At 45.9% G+C, this 20,983-nt stretch overlaps 1 protein-coding gene across 2 annotated transcripts in view; it reads left to right on the top strand.

The window, feature by feature from the left end:
- Window positions 1-5,256: 5,256 nt before the first annotated feature.
- Window positions 5,257-20,983, top strand: part of LOC105279013 (beta-1 adrenergic receptor) — a 164,485-nt gene continuing 148,758 nt past the window's right edge. Inside the window, exons 1-2 of one of the 2 annotated variants that reach the window (XM_011338509.3) lie at window positions 5,257-6,604; window positions 11,660-12,092. The gene's annotated coding sequence lies outside the window, so the exon portion shown is untranslated. The remainder of the gene's footprint in view (window positions 6,605-11,659; window positions 12,093-20,983) is intronic. The other variant, XM_011338510.3, reaches the window with a different exon arrangement.

The raw sequence follows: 20,983 nt of genomic DNA on the forward strand, positions 1-20,983 counted from the left end.
CGCACTTTGGGAATATCAACACGGCCGCAAGACTCGCGAGCAGATTCGAGGCGAGCGTCGATTCGAGTGCGGAGTCAACAGGCCGCATTTTGAAATCGCGCGCTCTCGCATAATTGGCGGACGCGAGTACAGCTGCACTCCACTCCACTCCGCTCGCCGCCCCCTGATGGCTATATAGTTTTTCTATTGACCACCGCGGTCGTGTACACGCCTGAGGTAATTTGAAAATTTGAAAATATCGCGATCTAGATAGTTTGCACATGGCGGCGATGCGATGAAACAGGTACGAGCGCGAGCGGCGTTACACCGCCTCGAAAGCGGGTATCCATCGACAGTTGTCCGGAAATATGTCTCGCCGATCGACACCGAGGTGTCTCGAATCATGATAGCGTAACAAGGTTACCCGATCGCTGCGGGATCGACGAAATGCGAGGCGATTCGCATCGAGGCGGGATCCCGTTCGGATCTCGGGCGTCCGACATGTTTGCATCTCGGGCGTTCGTTCGATGTCTCGCGTCGCGAGAGCATCGTTAGGACGGCTCTCGTAGTATCCCGTCGCGAGCGAGCGCCGTGTATCGCCGCACTCGAGAGCGGTGCACGCGCGGAATATTCATACGTTTCGCGGGTCTGCCTGCAAAACATGGCGCAGCGCCGCCTCTTCGCGATTCGCATCGATCCGCCCGCGGATTCTCGCGATTCCGTTCGTTCGTACGGCTCTCGGCTGTCCCGACACGTGCGCGCGTATCCCCGCGAGCGCGCGCCGCGCGCACGTGTACGCGCTTGATGGATGTTCCGAGAGGGATATTCGCAATTCAAACGGCGCGAATGTCGACCCGCTTGTTGCCGGTGCCATTCGTCATCCCCGTCGATCCGCTCGCGCGAGAATATTAAGCCGCGTGTCGAGCAAAAATCGCGCGCGGCCCGACAGCGACTCGCACTCGCTCCGGCTTTGCGCCCCCCGATCGCCCGATGTCGCGCCCCGTGGACGTATATTTCGGGGAAATCAATCTCCGAGCGTCGAAAGCCGCTTGAGCGAAATGATTTTCTAATGTAGGATCGACCCGGTATTGATTTACTTGGCGCTTCAGTCGAGCTTGCCGACGCGGTAAACCGGTCGGAACGCGCGTAGCAATATTTCTGCTCGCAGCCTTTTTGCATTATATTTTAAATATCAATCTTGAGATTAATTACGAGCTAATGAAAAATATTATCGACCAGGCGTTGCGTGGAAAATAAACCACGTTACGTTGCATTAAAGCTGAAATTCGATTTATATGTACCCATACAGCACAGAAGCTTGCACCAACATTGCAGCAACGTTGCAACGTTGCAAATTGCAATGCAACAGTACAAAGACATCGCAGAGATATATATCCGCAAAATACCAGCACACTTGTAGCAACATGACATTAATATTTCGGAAACATTGCACAATCAAAATTTGTAATTAATTAATATTAATAATTCATTTTATTAAAACATTGGAGTCTTCCTATCCTAACGAGATTCGTCCAAATCTATTCGACCAATGATGTGTGATGACCAGAATCTGAGCTCGGTAATATATACGTGCATGCGGTGTTTGTCTCTTTCGACTATCTAAAGAACATGGTGGTTGTACGACGCGAGCATCATTCTAAAAGAAAGTAGTTACGTAAAAGAAAAAGGTAAGTACTTTTTTATAATATTATGTCTAATTATAGCACTTGTGTGCTGTTAATCTTGTATCTATTAATTATAATAGAGAATCACTCTATTTGCCTATCTCACGGTTTATATCACTATAACCTCCAAATTATGGAAATTCATTAGAAAACTGCATATTAATAGTTGTAATATTTTTAATAACCTTTTCTGTTATAGAAGCTGTTCGTGAAATACACAATCATGCCACTGATGCAGAAATTGCTGAATGCATTTCCAAGTGGCTTGCTCAAGCTCCGGTTAGGATTGAGAGATCAAAGTATGTCATTTTACATATAATTCTATACATACTTGCAGTATGTATATTTTTATGTAATTTTATGCTAATATATGAATTTTAATTCCTATTTTATTTTTACAGGCAACATACAAACAAACACGAAGAAGATTCAATTATTTAATTAAAGGAAAAATAATATCTCAAAAAGAGGATTTTTAAGTTTTTTTTATAAAAAACAGTTACTTTTTTATAACAAAAATAGAGAAAATGTTTATTTCATTTTTTATTACTATTATTATATTACATATAATTGTCTATTTATGTTAATAAATGAAAATATTGAAGTTATATAAATAAAAATATTTAAAGTATATAATAATGAATAATTATAATTATTGCAAAGTCATTACATTGCAATATTATTATGACGTTTCGTTGCAATGTTCCGAAAAGCGGACATTTTCACATTCCTGCAGTCCCATAGCAATGCTGCAGAAACATTTCGCAGTGAATTTGCAATGTTGCTACGTTGCGGTGGAAGATTCCTGCAATATATATGCAATCTTTTCGTGCTGTATGGGTATACACGTGTGTTTAAATATTTGAGCGAAATAATTTTGCATAACGTTGAATATCGTTACATCTATTAAATAAGCTTTTATGCACGCGATCATTCGCGTAGGGATCGAATTATCCCTTATTGGAATTTCCGTTGAAGGTACTTGACATCATCTTTTTTCCACTGTTTCGTAAATTCGTCGACGACTGGAAAACGACTGAAATATCAAAGGATTTTCTGTCTTCTTGTTTGAGAAGGCTGAAGAGTACAAGAGAGCGTGTCCTCTTTTGCGAACGTTTCTCGACGACCATGTGCTCGTCCGATCCTGGCTTTTCCTTGCTTATTATTGAGATCGTATTCAACGTAAACATGGAGTAAGGGCCACTGAGCCGTGTTCGACCGTTGAATGCGTGGCATGGAACGATATCTCTCGATAGGGGATGAATCCTGCAGATATTTCGTTTTTAAGTATACACACGCGCGCAGCATTCATCTTAACGTTCCCCGAGCGTAAAGAGTATCTTGCCATCTCGCGTCTGAATTAAATACGTTCCTCGTATTTTGCAGGCACCGGGAGCGGAATCTCCCTCGGGTGCTGCATAGCACATCCGCGAATGTCAAAGGTCGAAAGTCGGGGAAATGAGTTAACGCCTACGCGCGGGGTGTTAAATATCGCGAAATTATCGGAGATGCGCGGATAATCCGATAACGAAATGCCCGACCGGGAATCGCGGATTCGCGCCCGCGCGCGTGTCGAATAACGCGCATTTTTATTCCCCAAGTATTCTCGATACGCCGCGACTTTTATAAGCTCGGCGTCCCGCTTTCCCTTTTTGCTTGCCTCCACCCCGTTGCAAAGGGAGCCTACCCGGGGGTAATTGCAGCGCCACGTTGTGCGTGCTGCCTGTACGCGTAGTATAAAGAGCTTGTTTATCTGCCGGGGCGATGCGATGGTGTGGGGAGCCGACGTTCCTCGCTTCAGCCGTGCACTTCGAAAATATCACTCGAGAGCCATAAGCGTCTCAGACTATCTGCTTTAGGTACGTCGTCGTTCGTATTAAGCGAAACGCCAGGCGCTCTTTTCATCTCGAGTACGGTGCAATTCAGGAAAGTCGGTCGACGGAACCGTATAATTGCGAAAAGTAACCGCATTACATCAATAGGCGCGGTAGGTTTTGCTAGTAGTTTTTTACCTTGCGTAATAATTAGCGACCCCAATTTTTCGTACGGAGAAATATCTTACGAGCTTTCAAGTGATACTTGTATTATTCATGTAAAACCACCCTCTTCTTTCTCCCTTTTAGTGATACCTTTCTTTGCTACCTCAAAGCAAAAATAAAAGTGTCGAAAATTACGCTGTCGCGTAGACTTGAGAAGTAAATTTATATAAATTTCCGAGTTATTATCAGTGTATTAACGTGAAATGTCATCGTGTGAGATTTGTGCATCTAATAGACATCCAACGTGACAAGCATACTCGATATATAATAAATGTGAAATGTCAAGCTGTCTGCTCCAGCGCTCATCGTGCGCTTATCCTTTTTTAATGCAGCTTAACAGCTATACTTAAGATCGTTACGTAATAGCGTAATTCGAATAATTGAGGCTGGTCGATATAATTTACCCGGAGCTTTCGGAGCTTCCCTTCTTTGAAAAAAATTATTCCTCTTGGAAATATCAGTGTAACCTACTTGCACGAAATAAAGTAGCCGGCGGTCTTTCCGCAAAAGCAATTACTGGGAGCAATTTGCTCGTACTTTCAGGACGCGGTGTAAATTAGCCGCGGCAGGAGTGTACCGCGTGCGTCGCGTGTGTGACATGCACAGTGCACGTAATTTCCTCGTCGATTATATTCCAGTAACATAACAGCGCTTCTGTCAGCGTTTCCTGCCGGCGCACACGGTACGAAACCACTCACCAGGCCGGTCGGGAAGAAGGATGCCGGAAGCCCTGTGGAAAAGGGCCGGAAGTATCCTCCCGGCGGCAAGAGGCCAGACGTGCGACATCGCTCAAAGGACCGTTCCCCCTCGGCCCCCCCCCCCGGCCTCTCGCTGCCCCCTTTGGGCTTGTTACCGCCGAGTCGTGTTGTGAAGTATGGCGGCACAAAGCGAGGTACAACTCTCGACCACGCGTGGTCCGCTCGACGAGCACGTCCGTAGCCGTCGCACCCGTGAGTACCCGTGTGTCATCAAACATCAACCGCCACGTCGACAATCACCACGACGTGGACGACGGTCAACACAACGGCCGGCCACTACCGTTCCAACGACGACTCCCACGCCAAATCCCATCGACCTTTCGGACGGAGGAAGTGCGGCGCACGTCCCACCGATGCCGCGTAAAGGGAAACGTCGGCTCGGTAGAGAACGCAGACGGAGGAGGCAGACAGAGAGTGATAGGGAAGGAGGGCGAGAGGGAGAGACGAAGACGACGAAGGAGCGAGCGAGGGCGAGCGGCCACGAGACTGCTGTCGAGAGTATTGGATCCTACGACCATCTCAAACGCGTATGCGAACCGCGCGGGGCATCGAAAGTCGGGATTAAAAGAGGAGAGGCGTGTGACACGCAGTGCTCGCATAAAAGCGTAGAAAAGCGGTCGAGGGTGCGAGAGCGAGGTAGAGCGGGGGAAATCGAGAAGGCCAGACAGGAACGGATGATGCACCGGGTATACGGCGTACAGCGTTCCTCGTCGCGCCTGCGCTCATCGTCGGCAAGCTCGGCTCGTTCTCTCGGTCCTCGTCGGTCGTAGCCGTGATCCTCCGTTCCGCCGGTGTCGCCCACCTCGGGCTCAGTGAGCCGGTGTGTGAGCGCCGCGACGCCTAGAACAGCACTGTCGTCGTCGGACGTAGCCGTCGCCGTCCTCGTCGTCATCGTCGTCATCGTCACCGTCGTGGATTTGGCTACGGTCCCACGCTCTTCGTCCTCGTCCTCGTCGTCATCGTCGTCGTCCTCCCCCTCCTCCTCGTTGTGGTCGTTCTTGATCGAGGCGCCCCGTCTGTCCTCGTCGCCTTCGCGGTCATCGTCATCGTCGCCGTCGTCGTCGTCATCGTTGTCATCGTCATCGACCTCCTCGCTCTCGATATATCGCAGTGGTGCTGGCGCAATCCGGGAGGCACGCGACTACGCCGAGTGGTTTCGTGCGCGAGTCGCAATCGGCGCGGGAAGAGAGAGACGGACGAGTGCAGTACTGCTACTACCCCTCGCCACCCTCCTCTCTCGCCCCATCCGTCTATCTGTCCTGCCCGCGCCTTCCTTCTCTTTCTCCTCCACTCCCGACCACCCTCTCTTTCACTCTCTCACTGTCTCTCTCTCTCTTTCTCTCTCTTTCTCTCTCTTTCTCCCCATCTCTCTCGTTCTCTGTACATGCACAGTCTCGCTCTGTGCTGCACCCCTTGCCGCCGCCGTCATCGTTGCTCCCGTCGCTCTCTCCCTTTCTCGCGATCACGCTCGCCCTTCGCGCAACGACGCCACGCTGCTCGTACCCTGCACTGTGCTCGGCCACCGTACCGTCGTCGCATCCAGCTCGCTCTCGGTTCACGTGTTACGCTGCGGGGACACGACGCTTCTCGAAACGACGGATCTCCATTTCACGTATCGCGAGTTCTCCCGGCTGCTTCGGTTCCTGTCGACATTGGAAGACGACGGCCGCGCAGCAGGGGCGAGTGGAACGGCGAGCGGGAACGCGAGGGATAGAGAGCAGGAGTGAGCCGGAGGGATCGAAAGAGGGAGAGGGAGAGAGAGAGAGAGAGTGACTGCGAGCGAGACGAAAGGACAAAGAGGAGGAAACGGGAAGCGCAGAAGAGGACGAAGGATGTGTAGACGCCGCGGCGTCGTGCCCGTCGTGCCCGCAGGACCTCCGAAGTGGACATTCGTGTAAGAAAATGTATTCGCGTGACGACCTTTAAACCTCGCCTCGGGCGTTCTCGCGTGTAGAAGAAGGGCAGAGGGAACGGGAGAAACCGGGCAGGGGGGGTGTTAGAGCGGGAGCGCGGGAAAGAGAGAGAAAGAAAGAGGGCGGGGGAGATAGAGAGGGTGGCTGGGAGGGGGATGCACGACGGAGAAGATAGCGATGCTCGAACGTGATACTATGCACGACCGCGAGGGTTGTTCCGCACGACGACGGTAAACCGAATAATCATTTGATTCCTTTTGGATTGCGTGACATGTATATGAGCGCGGAGGTGCGTTCTCCCTGCGCGTCGCTGTGAGGGTGCCTTGCGGTCGCGATCGACGGCGATCAACGCGTCGGCGGATGACAGCCACAACCCCTGCGAGGATAATGCGATGTCAGGCCGACGCGTTGTCGGCGCTTCGGCTCGCGCTCACGGGAGATTCCTCTGTCGATGTTCTTCTGCATAACCGTTCTTTTTCGTACTCGTGTCACACGCTTGCACGCATTTACTGTTGGTGTACTTGCTGTTCTGAGATGATCGATGGTGCACGTTGGTGGTGTTGTTGTCCGCCGCGATATTTGTACTTTACTGGTAATGATGCTAGCGCCGTTAATTGATTGTCGCTGTTGTAAAATTCGCAAATTCATCCAAGTGCCAAATATGCTGAGAACGTGGAAGACTTGAACGTTCGACTTCCATCTCTACGGTATATCTCGACTCGTAATTTGTGCTATATAAGCACAGAAAAAAAAACTCGTTGAGCCCGTCCCTTAAAACGTTTAGAACGTTTAGACTTGAAATTTCGTTAATTTTTGGCACTTTGATATTTTTCTATTTATAATATTTATTTAATGTAAACACCGCTAAATGTTGTCGTTTAATGTTAAGTTCATGTACAGTATGAAAATCGATGTAACATGTAATTGATGTACGTGAGATGAGAGAGTCAGATAGATTTAACACTAAATGTGAAATGTGAATATGAACCGATGATGTAACTCCGGTAGCCACGATGTATTATTCTTGCAATATAAATGCATGTATCTACATTGTTAGCTTCTATGGAAGGAATCGAGAACATTTACGTTGAGACTCAACCATTTACGTTAAAAATAGTGTAGACCTGTCTCTAGAAAAGAGTGCTATGATATTTCGCGTAATAAGAACTATCTGTTATTCACGTAACAATGCACGCTTCCGTTTTTATCCGGTGAACTTTTTTATATTATTAATAGATTAATGGTATAGATTAACGAATAAATATTTGCGTTTATACACGACGGCTCCTATATTTGAATATCGAGATGGAAATATATCTCATAAATCTGTAAACTGAATATTTCTTGTTCATCTGTTCGCGGATGATAAATAATAAAGAATTTCGCTATCCTTTGTATCACGTCGTCCATCGATCTCATCGAGAAAGAAAATTGCAAAAGTTTACCTCGGCTACGACCTGTTGAACGCCACAAAAGATATTCCCTATTATAACTCCAGAACGCGATACACAGTTCTTTTTTGTCAATAATGACGGACGGAAAATCCTATCCTGAAATGCACCGTGCAGGAATAAAGTTGCGCGAATTCGCGTAAGCAAGAAAGACTGCGCTCTTCCATTTTCCAGCCCCCTTCAAGTGACGGGATGAGAAGTCCTTTGAAATTTTAATGTTTAATAGTTTTTTATGAAACATTAGGAAAGGATGATTCAAGTACTGAGCTCGCGAAGCGGAAAAGGGAACGAGGATATTAATTCCCTGTTTAGCCAAATAAAGGTTTACAACAAACTGTTAACAAAAGTTTATACAATTTCATGAAACAAGTCTTGCAACAATTTTCACGTTTATTTTTCTTAACCAGAAGCAATAGAAGAGATAAGTAAATTAATTTGATGCTTAATTTGCCTCTCTCTATTGGCTTCTCATACTTGCAGCGTATATTTATGGCTTTTTATTATTATTAAACGCTTAGTTCCTCACTTGAAACGTTTCAAACGGCTAGTTTCTCTTTCTCAATTTATGATATTTGATTTACTGCATTTCTTCCTGCTCAATATTCTTCTATTTTCTCAACCTTTTGGAATACCCTATAAAAAATAGGCACCAAATTTTACAATCCGTTAACGCTAAAAGAATTGAAGACATTTCAATATCTCACTCGTGTTTTGCAATGCTTTCTGCAATGTTGCTTAAAAGAAGAATAATCATCTATGTTGAACGTCGTTTATACAGATACGGATTCACACATATGTGGTGTGGTGAATCATAAGGAAGAAAATACTGCGAGCACAGTCGAAATAGATAATGGGGAACGGGCGAATGGCTCACGGACGGTTACGGAAACTTGTTGAAACTACTGACGAACTCCGAAATCGGGCATTCGGCGTGACTGCAAAAATGGCACTTTGACCCGGTTCTAAATGCGGCTACCGCGCAATACCGGATGTAATTTCGCAGCGAACTCGCGTGCTCGCGCGCGTGATTCATCGGCGCGTTTACACGATGTGCCGAGCGAGGAGAGAGGTGACTTATTTTCGGCGCGGATTCGCGTAGCGGTCTCGTTTTGCTCCCGGAACGGGATCGCTTTTAATGGCCTTTACGCGGGGCAAGCCTCGTAAAACAGGAAGCTGATATCGGCGTAATCACCGTTATCGCGTAATATGAATTTATATGACAATGCCTTTCTATTATGGTCTCGACGGCGGCGGTAACGTAATACCGCCGTGTTTCTCGATGTAACGCGTAACCGCGCACGCGGCATTTCTGCCGTCCACTCGCGCTCTCCCGCTCGCTCCGCGATCCATAAAGCGAATAATATAGCTCGCACGCGAAATGAAATACTTCAATTGCGGGACTCGCGTTAATTGAGCGCGCGAGCGCGCGGCCGCGCCGTTTCAATTATCCTAATGAATCACGTCGAGCGAGCTCGGAGGCAGGCGCGGCGTTACATGCCGGATAACGGACTCCGATAACTATTCCCCGTGCTCGTTCCCCGATCCTCGATCGATCCGATCAATTCGGTGGATATTACAGCCACCGAAAGCGAACTCTCTCGCGCGCGCGCGTGCACTGAATATAATGAATATGTAAATATTCAACGGTGCACACGGGAACGGTGGTAGTCGCGCCTGTAAATAGCGGAATGCGTGTAACAGGTGGTGCGGCTCTCTATCTCGCCCGATGTCACATCGTCGTTGTCGCGTCGCACTTAACAATGACGTTACAGCCCGGCGACGACGGCGGCCGATTATGTAACGCCGATGTAACGGCCGGATATGCGGGTCCTCGCGGTCCTCGCGTTATGCAGCGACGTGCGCTAACGAGTTTCTTGCGCTCTTCTCTTCTAGGGGTGCCGATCCCGGGCGCGCGAGTCGTGTGCGTTCATTTGCCGCATCCGCGATACACACACGTGGCCGGTGTGCTCGCATGCATGGGCTCGAACGCAAGCACGCCCATAAAATTTAACGGGACATTCCCGCCCTACCATGCGATAAAATTTACGCCCGTCATAAATAATTGCAATAGATACGACGTGCACGCGCGTCGCCGACGCGTTTCCCATCGCCGGCGCTTCGACCGCCGCCCAATAAAATCGCCGGAATTTTCGAATGCTTATTCATTTACCTTGTTCGCGCGAGGAAATCTCATCGTGGGCGCGGGAGTTGCGTGAAACTCGATGTCGCGATCTCGCACGGCGCACAGTGGGGAATTTTCGCTGAAACGTGGCCATAAATCGAGGAATCATCAGATTTGCACAAAACTTGGTAGACTTATGTTTTCGAGGTTGCTGATCACGAATCCAATATGTAAATTTGCAAAAACAAAATGGTGGTCTTAATATAGTGTAGCGAACCATGAAATACTCATCAATATCGATATCATTGAATGTTTGGGGTTGCCGATTACGAATCAGATTCGAGAATGTCTGGAAAAATAATGTTAGACTTAATAGTGGTGCAGGGTAGAGTTTATTTTTATAAGTTTAAAAAAAAATACAAAATGTTACAAAATGTTTTATACAAAAAGTTCATGGTACAAATGTCTCTATTTAATGACATCAATAAACATTTTTTAAAATAATTTTTTTAAACAATTTTTTCAAAAATTTATGTGAACAATTATTTTTCAAAAATTTTATTAACTTCATTAAATACGGGCGTTTTTACCATGAAACTTTTGTATAAAACATTTTTTGATATTTCGAATACTTTTCGAGATATATCGAGAAAAGTAATAAGGTGGTTGTAATAACCTTATAACAAGAGCAGCAGATAGTAGCAGCTAATTATTGTGAATTTTAGTTGCTAATAGTATAGACTACAAGATGAAAAAGAAAAGAACGCGGGATCTAGCGGGATCTGCAACTAAAGTCTACACGAAGTAAATATTAATTTAGGAAAATATAAACTTTGTTGGACTATCGTTATGTGTCGTAAAACAAACACGACAAGCGTTATTTCAAAAATGTAAATAAGAAAAATCTTCTACAATCCTCCAGGAAGAGCATCCATTTTGCAGAATTTGATTATCACTTTTATTTACAAAGGTATTAACACTCAAAGTTCAATGAAAATATTCACGCAATGCGTGAGAAACGTGTGTCGCCCATAAAGGCCTATTTCAACTGACATACCTGCTCGACTTAAAATAGTAGTGGACTAAGGGCAACGGGATTCTATCCAGGGAACAGTCCTTTATCGATTCTCAAGGACAATAGACTCTAACTCGAAACTTCATTTTTCGATTTTTGACCAGCTTTTTGACAAAATTCCCCACTGTGCGGCGTGCAGAGTGCGAGCCCGCGTCTCGTCCGCGACTTTTGGAACTCGTAAAGCTTCTCCTTGGAAGAGCATATTTATGGCAGCTGAAAGTTCGAGGCGTAATTAGGGGATACGAGGGAACGGAGACTACAAAACTGACCACATTTACAAGCCCACGGACGCGTGTATAACTCTTGTTAATTGATTCATGCAATTTGTTGGGGCCATAAAGTTCCAAATAATGAGAGAAAACTCGTATTGTTCTAGTAATGAATTCGTACCGTTCATGATGCATATCGACACTCTAGCTATCCACAATGCAAAAGGGAGAGAGCTCGCCCGAGCTCGCCTGACTCGCCTAATTATGCCTAGCGGCAAGTCTCACGGTTCCCTGCCGAATTTGCGAATCGCGTTGACCCTCGCCGTTCCCGAGCGGAACGATCGGAGAGCCGCGCGTGATAGCGCGCGGCGATCCGTATCTTTACGCCGGTCTAACATGCACTCTATAAAGGGCGTGATCTTTCGCAGGGTTCGCACCACATCCCGCAGGCTGCTGCCGACCGCGACGTAATCAGTCCTCGGGTTCGCCGTCGACTGTTCCATCGTCGGTGCAACGTGGCCTCATCGTCGCCTGCGCCGCGAGATGAACGAACGATCCGCGCGAGGGAACGAAGTGCGTTCGACACGCCGTGAGAAGACGAGATGAAATCGCGTGTTACCGTTATCCGGAAGATACGAATCGATTCGTCGCGTCGCGTCCGGGAGTCCCGATGGTGGTGGTGCACGGCCTGATGGTCCCCGATAACCAAGCGTGTTCTCATCGCAACGTTGACGTAACAGCTGACGGACACGTGTGCGAGGTGCACGTGTGATCGTGCCACGAGTTGACTGGCCGCCAAGGAACCCACGTTGTACAAGACAACGCATTCTTCGAGACGGGGAGATCGTTCTCCAGCGACCGGTAAGTAGCACGGCTCCTCGATTCAATCTTCGACTTTCTTGATTTCTTTACTTTCTCTCGATGTTTATCTAAAGAGATTCCTAAAGGCAACTCCTCGCGTCAAGTATTATGACGAATACCAAAGAGATGATAAAAGTATTGAATGCAGAATATAGGCCGTTAGGTGCACATAAATCATGTTCTTGACCTGCGCGATATTTTCGTTATCGCTATCGCGAGTAACGGGATATGTAATATCCTCCGGATTACGTACTCGTAAGAAATTTCAAAACGGTCCAATACTGGGACTGTACCGTTTGCCATCGTGGCAGTACTGGCCGCCAGTATTGTGCCAGTACAGATTCGACACAGGAGTGTAACGCCATGCCGTACTTAATTGCCAGTACTGATCCGACACTGGCAATAATATATGGACCAGTATTGGGTAAATAACTGCACCAGCATTGGGCATAGAAGTGGACCAATTAATGTATTAATGCATAAATGTATTTTATATATATATATATAATATGTATTTTTTACTATTTGTATTTGTGACTTAAATATTATAAACAAAGACTGATGCAAACAACATTAGTAAAATCATTTTGTAAATGTCGCGTGAATTAATATCGCGTTTAAAAGAAAAAGATGTTAAATCGGTTTTCCGGATGGTTATTTATACGTGATAACGCAAATGTTTCTAGCGAGAACGTCACGCCTGATCTGGCCATCTATCGGTCGCTGGTGAAACAATATATTGTTATAATCCTATTCTAAAAAAGGCGTGTTAACTTCGTGAAGTTCTTTTTTATCGAATATTGAGGCCTCTTTTCCGCGACGAATTTCGTGTGACTTGAACTTCGTGTTGCGAATGTCAGAATGTCATAGTGGCTGTCAGTGCGGTTATATTGACAATTGTATTTATTATATTATTTTTATTTTATTTTTTTTATTTCTTATTTTATTTATAGCGCGCGCCTGTGTTGCTAGTTATATATTATCGGCAATGTACGTAGTCCAATGCTAGGTCTGTGTCGGTTGCCGAAGCATGGCCCGTCTCGCAACCAGTACTGGTCCATGTCTGTATTTTATAATGGCCCGGTCTTTAATAAGTACTGGGACAAGACTGTCTGCCAACTCTTTGCAGTACTGGCCGCCAGTATTGTGCCAGTACAGATTCGATACAGGAGTGTAGCGCCATGCCGTACTTAATTGCCAGTACTGATCCGACACTGGCAATAATACATGGACCAGTATTGGGTAAATAACTGCACCAGTATTGGGCATAGAAGTGGACCAATTAATGTATTAATGCATAAATGTATTTTATATATATATATATATAATATGTATTTTGTACTATTTGTATTTGTGACTTAAATATTATAAACAAAGACTAATGCAAACAACATTAGTAAAATCATTTTGTAAATGTCGCGTGAATTAATATCGCGTTTAAAAGAAAAAGATGTTAAATCGGTTTTCCGGATGGTTATTTATTCGTGATAACGCAAATGTTTCTAGCGAGAACGTCACGCCTGATCTGGCCATCTATCGGTCGCTGGTGAATCAATATATTGTTATAATCCTATTCTAAAAAAGGCGTGTTAACTTCGTGAAGTTCTTTTTTATCGAATATTGAGGCCTCTTTTCCGCGACGAATTTCGTGTGACTTGAACTTCGTGTTGCGAATGTCAGAATGTCATAGTGGCTGTCAGTGCGGTTATATTGACAATTGTATTTATTATATTATTTTTATTTTATTTTTTTTATTTCTTATTTTATTTATAGCGCGCGCCTGTGTTGCTAGTTATATATTATCGGCAATGTACGTAGTCCAATGCTGGGTCTGTGTCGGTTGCCGAAGCATGGCCCGTCTCGCAACCAGTACTGGTCCATGTCTGTATTTTATAATGGCCCGGTCTTTAATAAGTACTGGGACAAGACTGTCTGCCAACTCTTTGCAGTACTGGCCGCCAGTATTGTACCAGTACAGATTCGATACAGGAGTGTAGCGCCATGCCGTACTTAATTGCCAGTACTGATCCGACACTGGCAATAATACATGGACCAGTATTGGGTAAATAACTGCACCAGTATTGGGCATAGAAGTGGACCAATTAATGTATTAATGCATAAATGTATTTTATATATATATATATATAATATGTATTTTGTACTATTTGTATTTGTGACTTAAATATTATAAACAAAGACTAATGCAAACAACATTAGTAAAATCATTTTGTAAATGTCGCGTGAATTAATATCGCGTTTAAAAGAAAAAGATGTTAAATCGGTTTTCCGGATGGTTATTTATACGTGATAACGCAAATGTTTCTAGCGAGAACGTCACGCCTGATCTGGCCATCTATCGGTCGCTGGTGAATCAATATATTGTTATAATCCTATTCTAAAAAAGGCGTGTTAACTTCGTGAAGTTCTTTTTTATCGAATATTGAGGCCTCTTTTCCGCGACGAATTTCGTGTGACTTGAACTTCGTGTTGCGAATGTCAGAATGTCATAGTGGCTGTCAGTGCGGTTATATTGACAATTGTATTTATTATATTATTTTTATTTTATTTTTTTTATTTCTTATTTTATTTATAGCGCGCGCCTGTGTTGCTAGTTATATATTATCGGCAATGTACGTAGTCCAATGCTGGGTCTGTGTCGGTTGCCGAAGCATGGCCCGTCTCGCAACCAGTACTGGTCCATGTCTGTATTTTATAATGGCCCGGTCTTTAATAAGTAGTGGGACAAGACTGTCTGCCAACTCTTTGCAGTACTGGCCGCCAGTATTGTACCAGTACAGATCCGACACTGGAGTGTAACGCCGCTGCCGTACTCTGGGCTACCAAATACTAGGCGAATGTTGGGCCAGTTAAACAACCTCGGCAATTTCTACGTGGGTATAGGCCGTTAGGTGCACATAAATCATGTTCTTGACCTGCGCGATATTTTCGTCATCGCTATCGCGAGTAACGGGATACGTAATATCCTCCGGATTACGTACTCGTTCGCTCGTCAAGAGGGGGAGAGAGGAGAGAGAGAGAGAGAGAGAGAGCTTGTTTTTTTTTATCAGAAAGAATAAACGCGATCGATCGAAGGGCTACGGGTCGGAACGAATCGCCGCGATGGCGATTCGATATGCAGCGGCTTACTCGAAACGTCGGTATGTGATGCACGTTAAACGCGGTTCCGTGCATACATACCTTGCGCAATGAATGAAGGCACCGCAATGCTCGCTCACGCAAGTGGAAATCGTAACCGCGCGCTATTGCTCCTCAATGGCCAGCCGGTGGTTAATTGCGAGGCAATACTCCAAGTAATCCCCGGTCCCCGGCAAGAATACGGCCTAATTGACTTGTAAACCGACGTGCCCGATCGGCTGATTGCGGACGGAATAAGCATTTCTGTCTACGAGCGGCCGATATTGCGCGCGCTCACGAAAACGTCGATTCTCGGCATTCCGCGTGTGTTCTCGAGCGTATTTCCTTAGAATTATCGCAATTCCATCAAGTACATTTTCACGCAGAATCATTTGGAAACGATCGCGGTTTTATTATTACTATACCACCATCGCAACGATCCAATGATAAACAGTTACAGTTAACGCGTCCGAGAGAACGCTGTTGCAAGAACAAATGAGAATACACACTCTCTGCTCTCCCCGGAATAAAATTCACGGATGCAAAATCGCGTCTGCCGCTAATTCTCAAAAAGCCATCTCGGATAATTGTTACCGAGACGAAGTGCCTATACCTGCCGGGGGCTCTGCCATTTTGCCAGCGGTATTCAATTCCGACGGGGACTGCGAGAAAGCATAATTAACGCCGTTGGATTGTAAATTCACTCTAGTATAAATATTTGCATCTCGGAACTCGGCGCACAAAGCCTGCATACATTTGAATATATCTTCTTTCCGCGAGAGATTCCGCGGGCGCGCCGCATATCGCCGATACGACTAACATCGAGCTACGGGGGCTTATTTCAATCTCCGTAACTCGCGACGTTGATCTTCCCGGATCTACAAAATTAAAGCAACGACGGAACGACGGAAGAAACGGAATGAAAACGAACCGCCGGGTTCCCCCAATGCTTTTAAGTTTCGAAAATAGCGTGCGCCGTGAATCGCTGAAATTTCGTCGAGCATATGCAATGAGCAGTGACGCGAAACGTTTTACTACACGAATAATCCTCCCAATCTTTTTACAATCCTTCAACAATCAGGACCGACGTGGCTGTGATGAGAATAAAACTCGTGCAAAAGCAAGGAAATAGACACGCTAATTCCCGTAATTTCCGTCGGGGTTGAATTCATGCGAATCTTCATCGGCGAACGAATCGTGATCATTGCTAATGAAGGGAGCGATGAACATATTTGCACTCTGAGAAGCTTCGTGCTCATTAAACCCACGCACGCTGGTGTATATGGGAAGGATTAATGATTAACTTCGTTTAGCATTAATCTACTGCTTTCCGCGATTGTTAGTCATTAACGCGAGTTAATTAGCCAACCGCTGTTGTCAACAGGATAGCAGATATGGCGTAATATTAAGAGGAAAGTACGCGACGTGGAGGTACCTGACCCCGTGAATCATCGTCCTTTATTACTTTTACAATGTCGTCGTATTAACGTGACTCGACGAGACAAAATCTCGTTAAATAACCGTTGATTCCGTAATTAAAGTTAACTCGGTTATGCGACAATCGCTTGTAATTTAATCAACGCGCGTAGTCACTCATTTCCATTATTTTACATAATATCAAATGGCGATACCGGAGCGCTAATTAACGATGGTTATGTAATAGTACGATGGCAGTTCACTACCGCAGTCTACGTAATTATAGGGGGCCATGGGAAAAAAATAGGATTGCGTCACGTACGTAAAGGAATTCGCGATACATTGCCGCGCGAAAGCGGCTATAAATTCACGAACTTCGTTAACGTGAAAATGTATACCAAACGTACCACGTACCGCGGTACACCCTCTGTACACACAGGGTGTCGCACAATTTTTGGGGACGCTCTTTTTGGGAAGACAGGAATGAGAGATTCCGTGCCGTCGTTATCTTTGGAATGTTTTAATATTTCATACACGTGTGAATTATTAAACCCTTCGATTTGTCTCATCCGAGGGACGAAATTTCATTAATAAAATATTCCAGGAAGTTTCGATTGCTTTCGTAACTCCAACTTTCGTATTTCACAAATTTACAAGATAGCTTCATCGATAAACGAATCTGCCATCAGAGATGACATACCAGCCTTTAAATAACGTCTCATATGTCTAATTACTCCATCGCATTTTCCCTGTCAACATGTTTTTTTTTTCTCCAAAACTTGCGTACTAGCCACTGAACCGCCAGTTTTCTCGACTCGATCGGCCAAGTGAATTTCGTCGCGAGTGGAAATTGCAGTTGCCGATTCGGCGTGGCGACACCCCATATACGTATAACGCGTAGGGCACGCGATGCACCCCGTGACTGCTGATATACGGCGGCTCGCGGAGTTCGGGCACGACACCGAATTTAATAACGCGGAACTGCGGCGCGGCGCGACGCGAAGCTGCGACGCGGTCCATACAATCGGGACAATCAACGTCGTCGGGCGACCATTAGCCGGCGATTACGGGGGCGACTTTATTACACGGCCAGTACTCCTAACGCGAAACGCACAATCGCCGGCATTATCGGTAGACGTAGTCGCCCGGTCCTCGAATAGAGAGGGATGATCGCGCGAGTGCTCTATCCTGACGATCGGATTTGCCTCGCAGCGGGTACTCGAGTCGAGTCCATTCTCGCTCGAGCGGGCTGCACGAGAGTGTTAACGGAAGGGGACCCTCCCATTCTTAAAAAGCACGCTTAATCGACGCTCGTCACTTAAAGGGGAAATGACAGCGGCTAATGAACGCGCTCCTCCCCCGCGCATCGATTACGCAACGCGTTACTAGAATGCTCGGATGTCATGTTTTTTTATCAGGAGATATATAGGGTGCTATGACAGTGAGGAAGGTGTAGGTGGAGACAGACAGATGATGAGAGACAGATTGAAACTTTCCTATTAATGACACTTGAATGCATCTATTGTGGACGGTTTATGCAATATTTATAATGCAATATTTCAGATATATTTCAACGTGCTAACTGAGTTTTTTTAAATATTAAAATTTAAATAAACTGTTAAAAGGAAAAGAGATACAGCAGGGACTAAGTATATGCCCGACTAGAAATTTATCCAGTGGTCCTGATCAGGTTGACCTTATTTTATTATCAGGTCCTGATAAGGTAAATTCATCGGGACCTGATCAGTCGTGTAACGCAGCACAATAGTTAGGTCCTTATCTGGATATCCTCATCAGGTTTATATCGGGTTGAATTATTAAATCCTTACTACCCAGACAGCACCAAGTCGTCTAAAGGATTACTAAAACTTGATATTTTCGGTGAGTGTAAGAGTCCTTAGAACATGTACTACTAGTATATGTTCTAAGTAAGAGTCCAAAAGAAGAGAAGAAAAGAGTATCGGATCGGTTTTCCAGATGATTATTTGTAAGGTGCTAACCAAATGTTTCTTGCGAGAACGTCACGCCTGACCTGGCCATCTATCGGTCGCTTGGTGAATCAGAGGCGGGAAACACACACTTGTGTTGATTTTTGTCTCTTATTGTTCCATAATCGAGTACGTTGAAATGTATATGATATAAAAATAATTACTACTCGCAAATTAAGTAGAAATTACTATTCTTTCTACATTAAGTATATAACGTACATTATAATATGATAAACTACGTATGGTCCGATGTAGGACCAGATGTGGGAAACCTTTACCTCTAAATTTTAAAAAATATCAGGATGAAGGAATAAGATCCTTAGTAGGTACTAATAATGTAAACCTCAACAAAATTTGTACTTTGAAATATCAGGCATAACGTAAGAAGGTCCTAATATGTTCCTTATTATTTTAACCCTAAAAAGGTCATACATATTTGAACCTGATGAGGATATTCTTAGGTATACCTTATTCAGGATTACCTTACGCCAACCACGTCAGGTCCTTATAACATATTAGGTAAACTTGACAACATTTCTAGTCGGGTGTATGCTAGTTTTAATTTTTCGTGGTGTCGCCTTTAAAACTCGTAAAGATGCAACAATGCTCCGTGCTCGTCTTTAAAATATCGATAACCGATGCACCCCCGCACACGCCGCGACAGGGGCGAAAACAAACGCGCGTGCCGCGATGCTCGCTCCCGCGATCATCCGCTTTCGCACGTTCGCGCGCGAGCGGATAAACGGTCTCGCGAGGGGAGAGGATAAAAAAGGGACACGTGGAAGAGAGGAAGAGCGGTAGGACGATGGAACACGCGTGTAATTCCGGCGAATTTTCGTGAAATTGCGCTCACGTCGTTTTCTCGCGGGCACATTGCCATCGCCTCCGCCCGCCCTCTCCCCTTTGGGCTCTCCATTTTACGGCTGACTCAGCAACGAATTTCACCGACGCGGCAACGAATATTGCTATTGGTAACAGTTTCTGAATACCGCGGTGCCCCGCCGCAATTTTCGCCCGAGACGAGCATTGTGAACCCGCGCGAGCGCGCGCGGGAGGTCCGGCTCTTTCTCGCAGGTTCACCGCACGTGTTCCCTTCTCTCTCGGGCGGTCCCTCTCGGTGGGACCATTCTCGCCTCGAACGGAGGCAACCCATTCCGACGCGAAGCGGGACCCCCGTTAACCCCCTGCTGCCTCCCTCGGTTGCGGTTCCGTTCTGTTCCGCGACAGTTGCCTGTCAGGTTCCATTTAGCCTACTTGGCCGCACGTTTAGTCGCCGGCCACGAGGCGCAAAATGCTGCCTGCTTGACTGAAAGAAATCCCATCCGACAGCGGAGTCATTTTTCAGCAAATCGCGTATTATTTCACGTGATTTCGCATCATCCGTGATGTTTTGCGTGCTGCTTAACTGCGGACCACCGCTTTTCCAAGAGATGAAAGAGAGACTTTTTCATTCCGCTAAAAGGATGCTACGGAACGGCCGAAGGGTCGTCCTTCCAGAGGATATCTCAAGGTCCGATCTTTCGGACGTGTCTCAAATGGATTTTAGATTCCTTACGTTCGACTACTTTCCGAGATCATCCGTCATTCGAGAGGAACTGGGAAAACGCAGATAGGACATTTTAATCTGAGCAGGTGCAATTTAAAAGAGCACACTGCCTCGCTGAATATTTTCTCCGTCATTCCGTCGAGCAATTAAAAGAAAATTCTTTCCAGCAAGGACGTAATGCGATAACATTTATAAATTTATCCTCGCGATAGTCAGTCGCGAGCTTTATTTAATCGAGGCGCTTCAAGGAACCCGCACGCGGAAGGGCTTTAATTAAACGGCTCTCACGTGACAGGAATTAATCGCGGAATTTATATCGGGCTCGGTTTATTTTCACACTCGCGCGATACAGCTAGACTGCGGGTTATCGTGGCCATATTATCGCCGCGGGAATGCGGTCGCGTTTTTAATTCGGGCAGGCCGAATATGCTGTATGATTCGCGAGATTCAAGAAGCAAGTATTTCACCGGCGAGATTGGACGGGCGCGATACCAACGCGCGCACGCGGCACGTTGAGTGCACGCCGTTATTAAATCACAGAGCGCGCGTGTACATACACACGCGGCGGGCTCTGCAGCGTTTATATCAAATGCACATACGCCATACGTGCATCGTACGTACGGGACGCGCCCCGTGGCGTCCCGACGATTGATAGATACCACCGCGTCGTCCGATATTTCAAAAGCGCATTGTTCGACGCGAACTTCGTCTACGCGCGTCGCAATAGGCGGCTGGTTGCCGCAGCTATCGTCGCATCCTCGCCGGTGGTATGCATAATTCCCGCGTATTGCAGGTAGAATGCCCGA

The sequence above is a fragment of the Ooceraea biroi genome, chromosome 9, assembly GCF_003672135.1.
Source record: "Ooceraea biroi isolate clonal line C1 chromosome 9, Obir_v5.4, whole genome shotgun sequence".
NCBI lineage: Eukaryota > Metazoa > Arthropoda > Insecta > Hymenoptera > Formicidae > Ooceraea > Ooceraea biroi.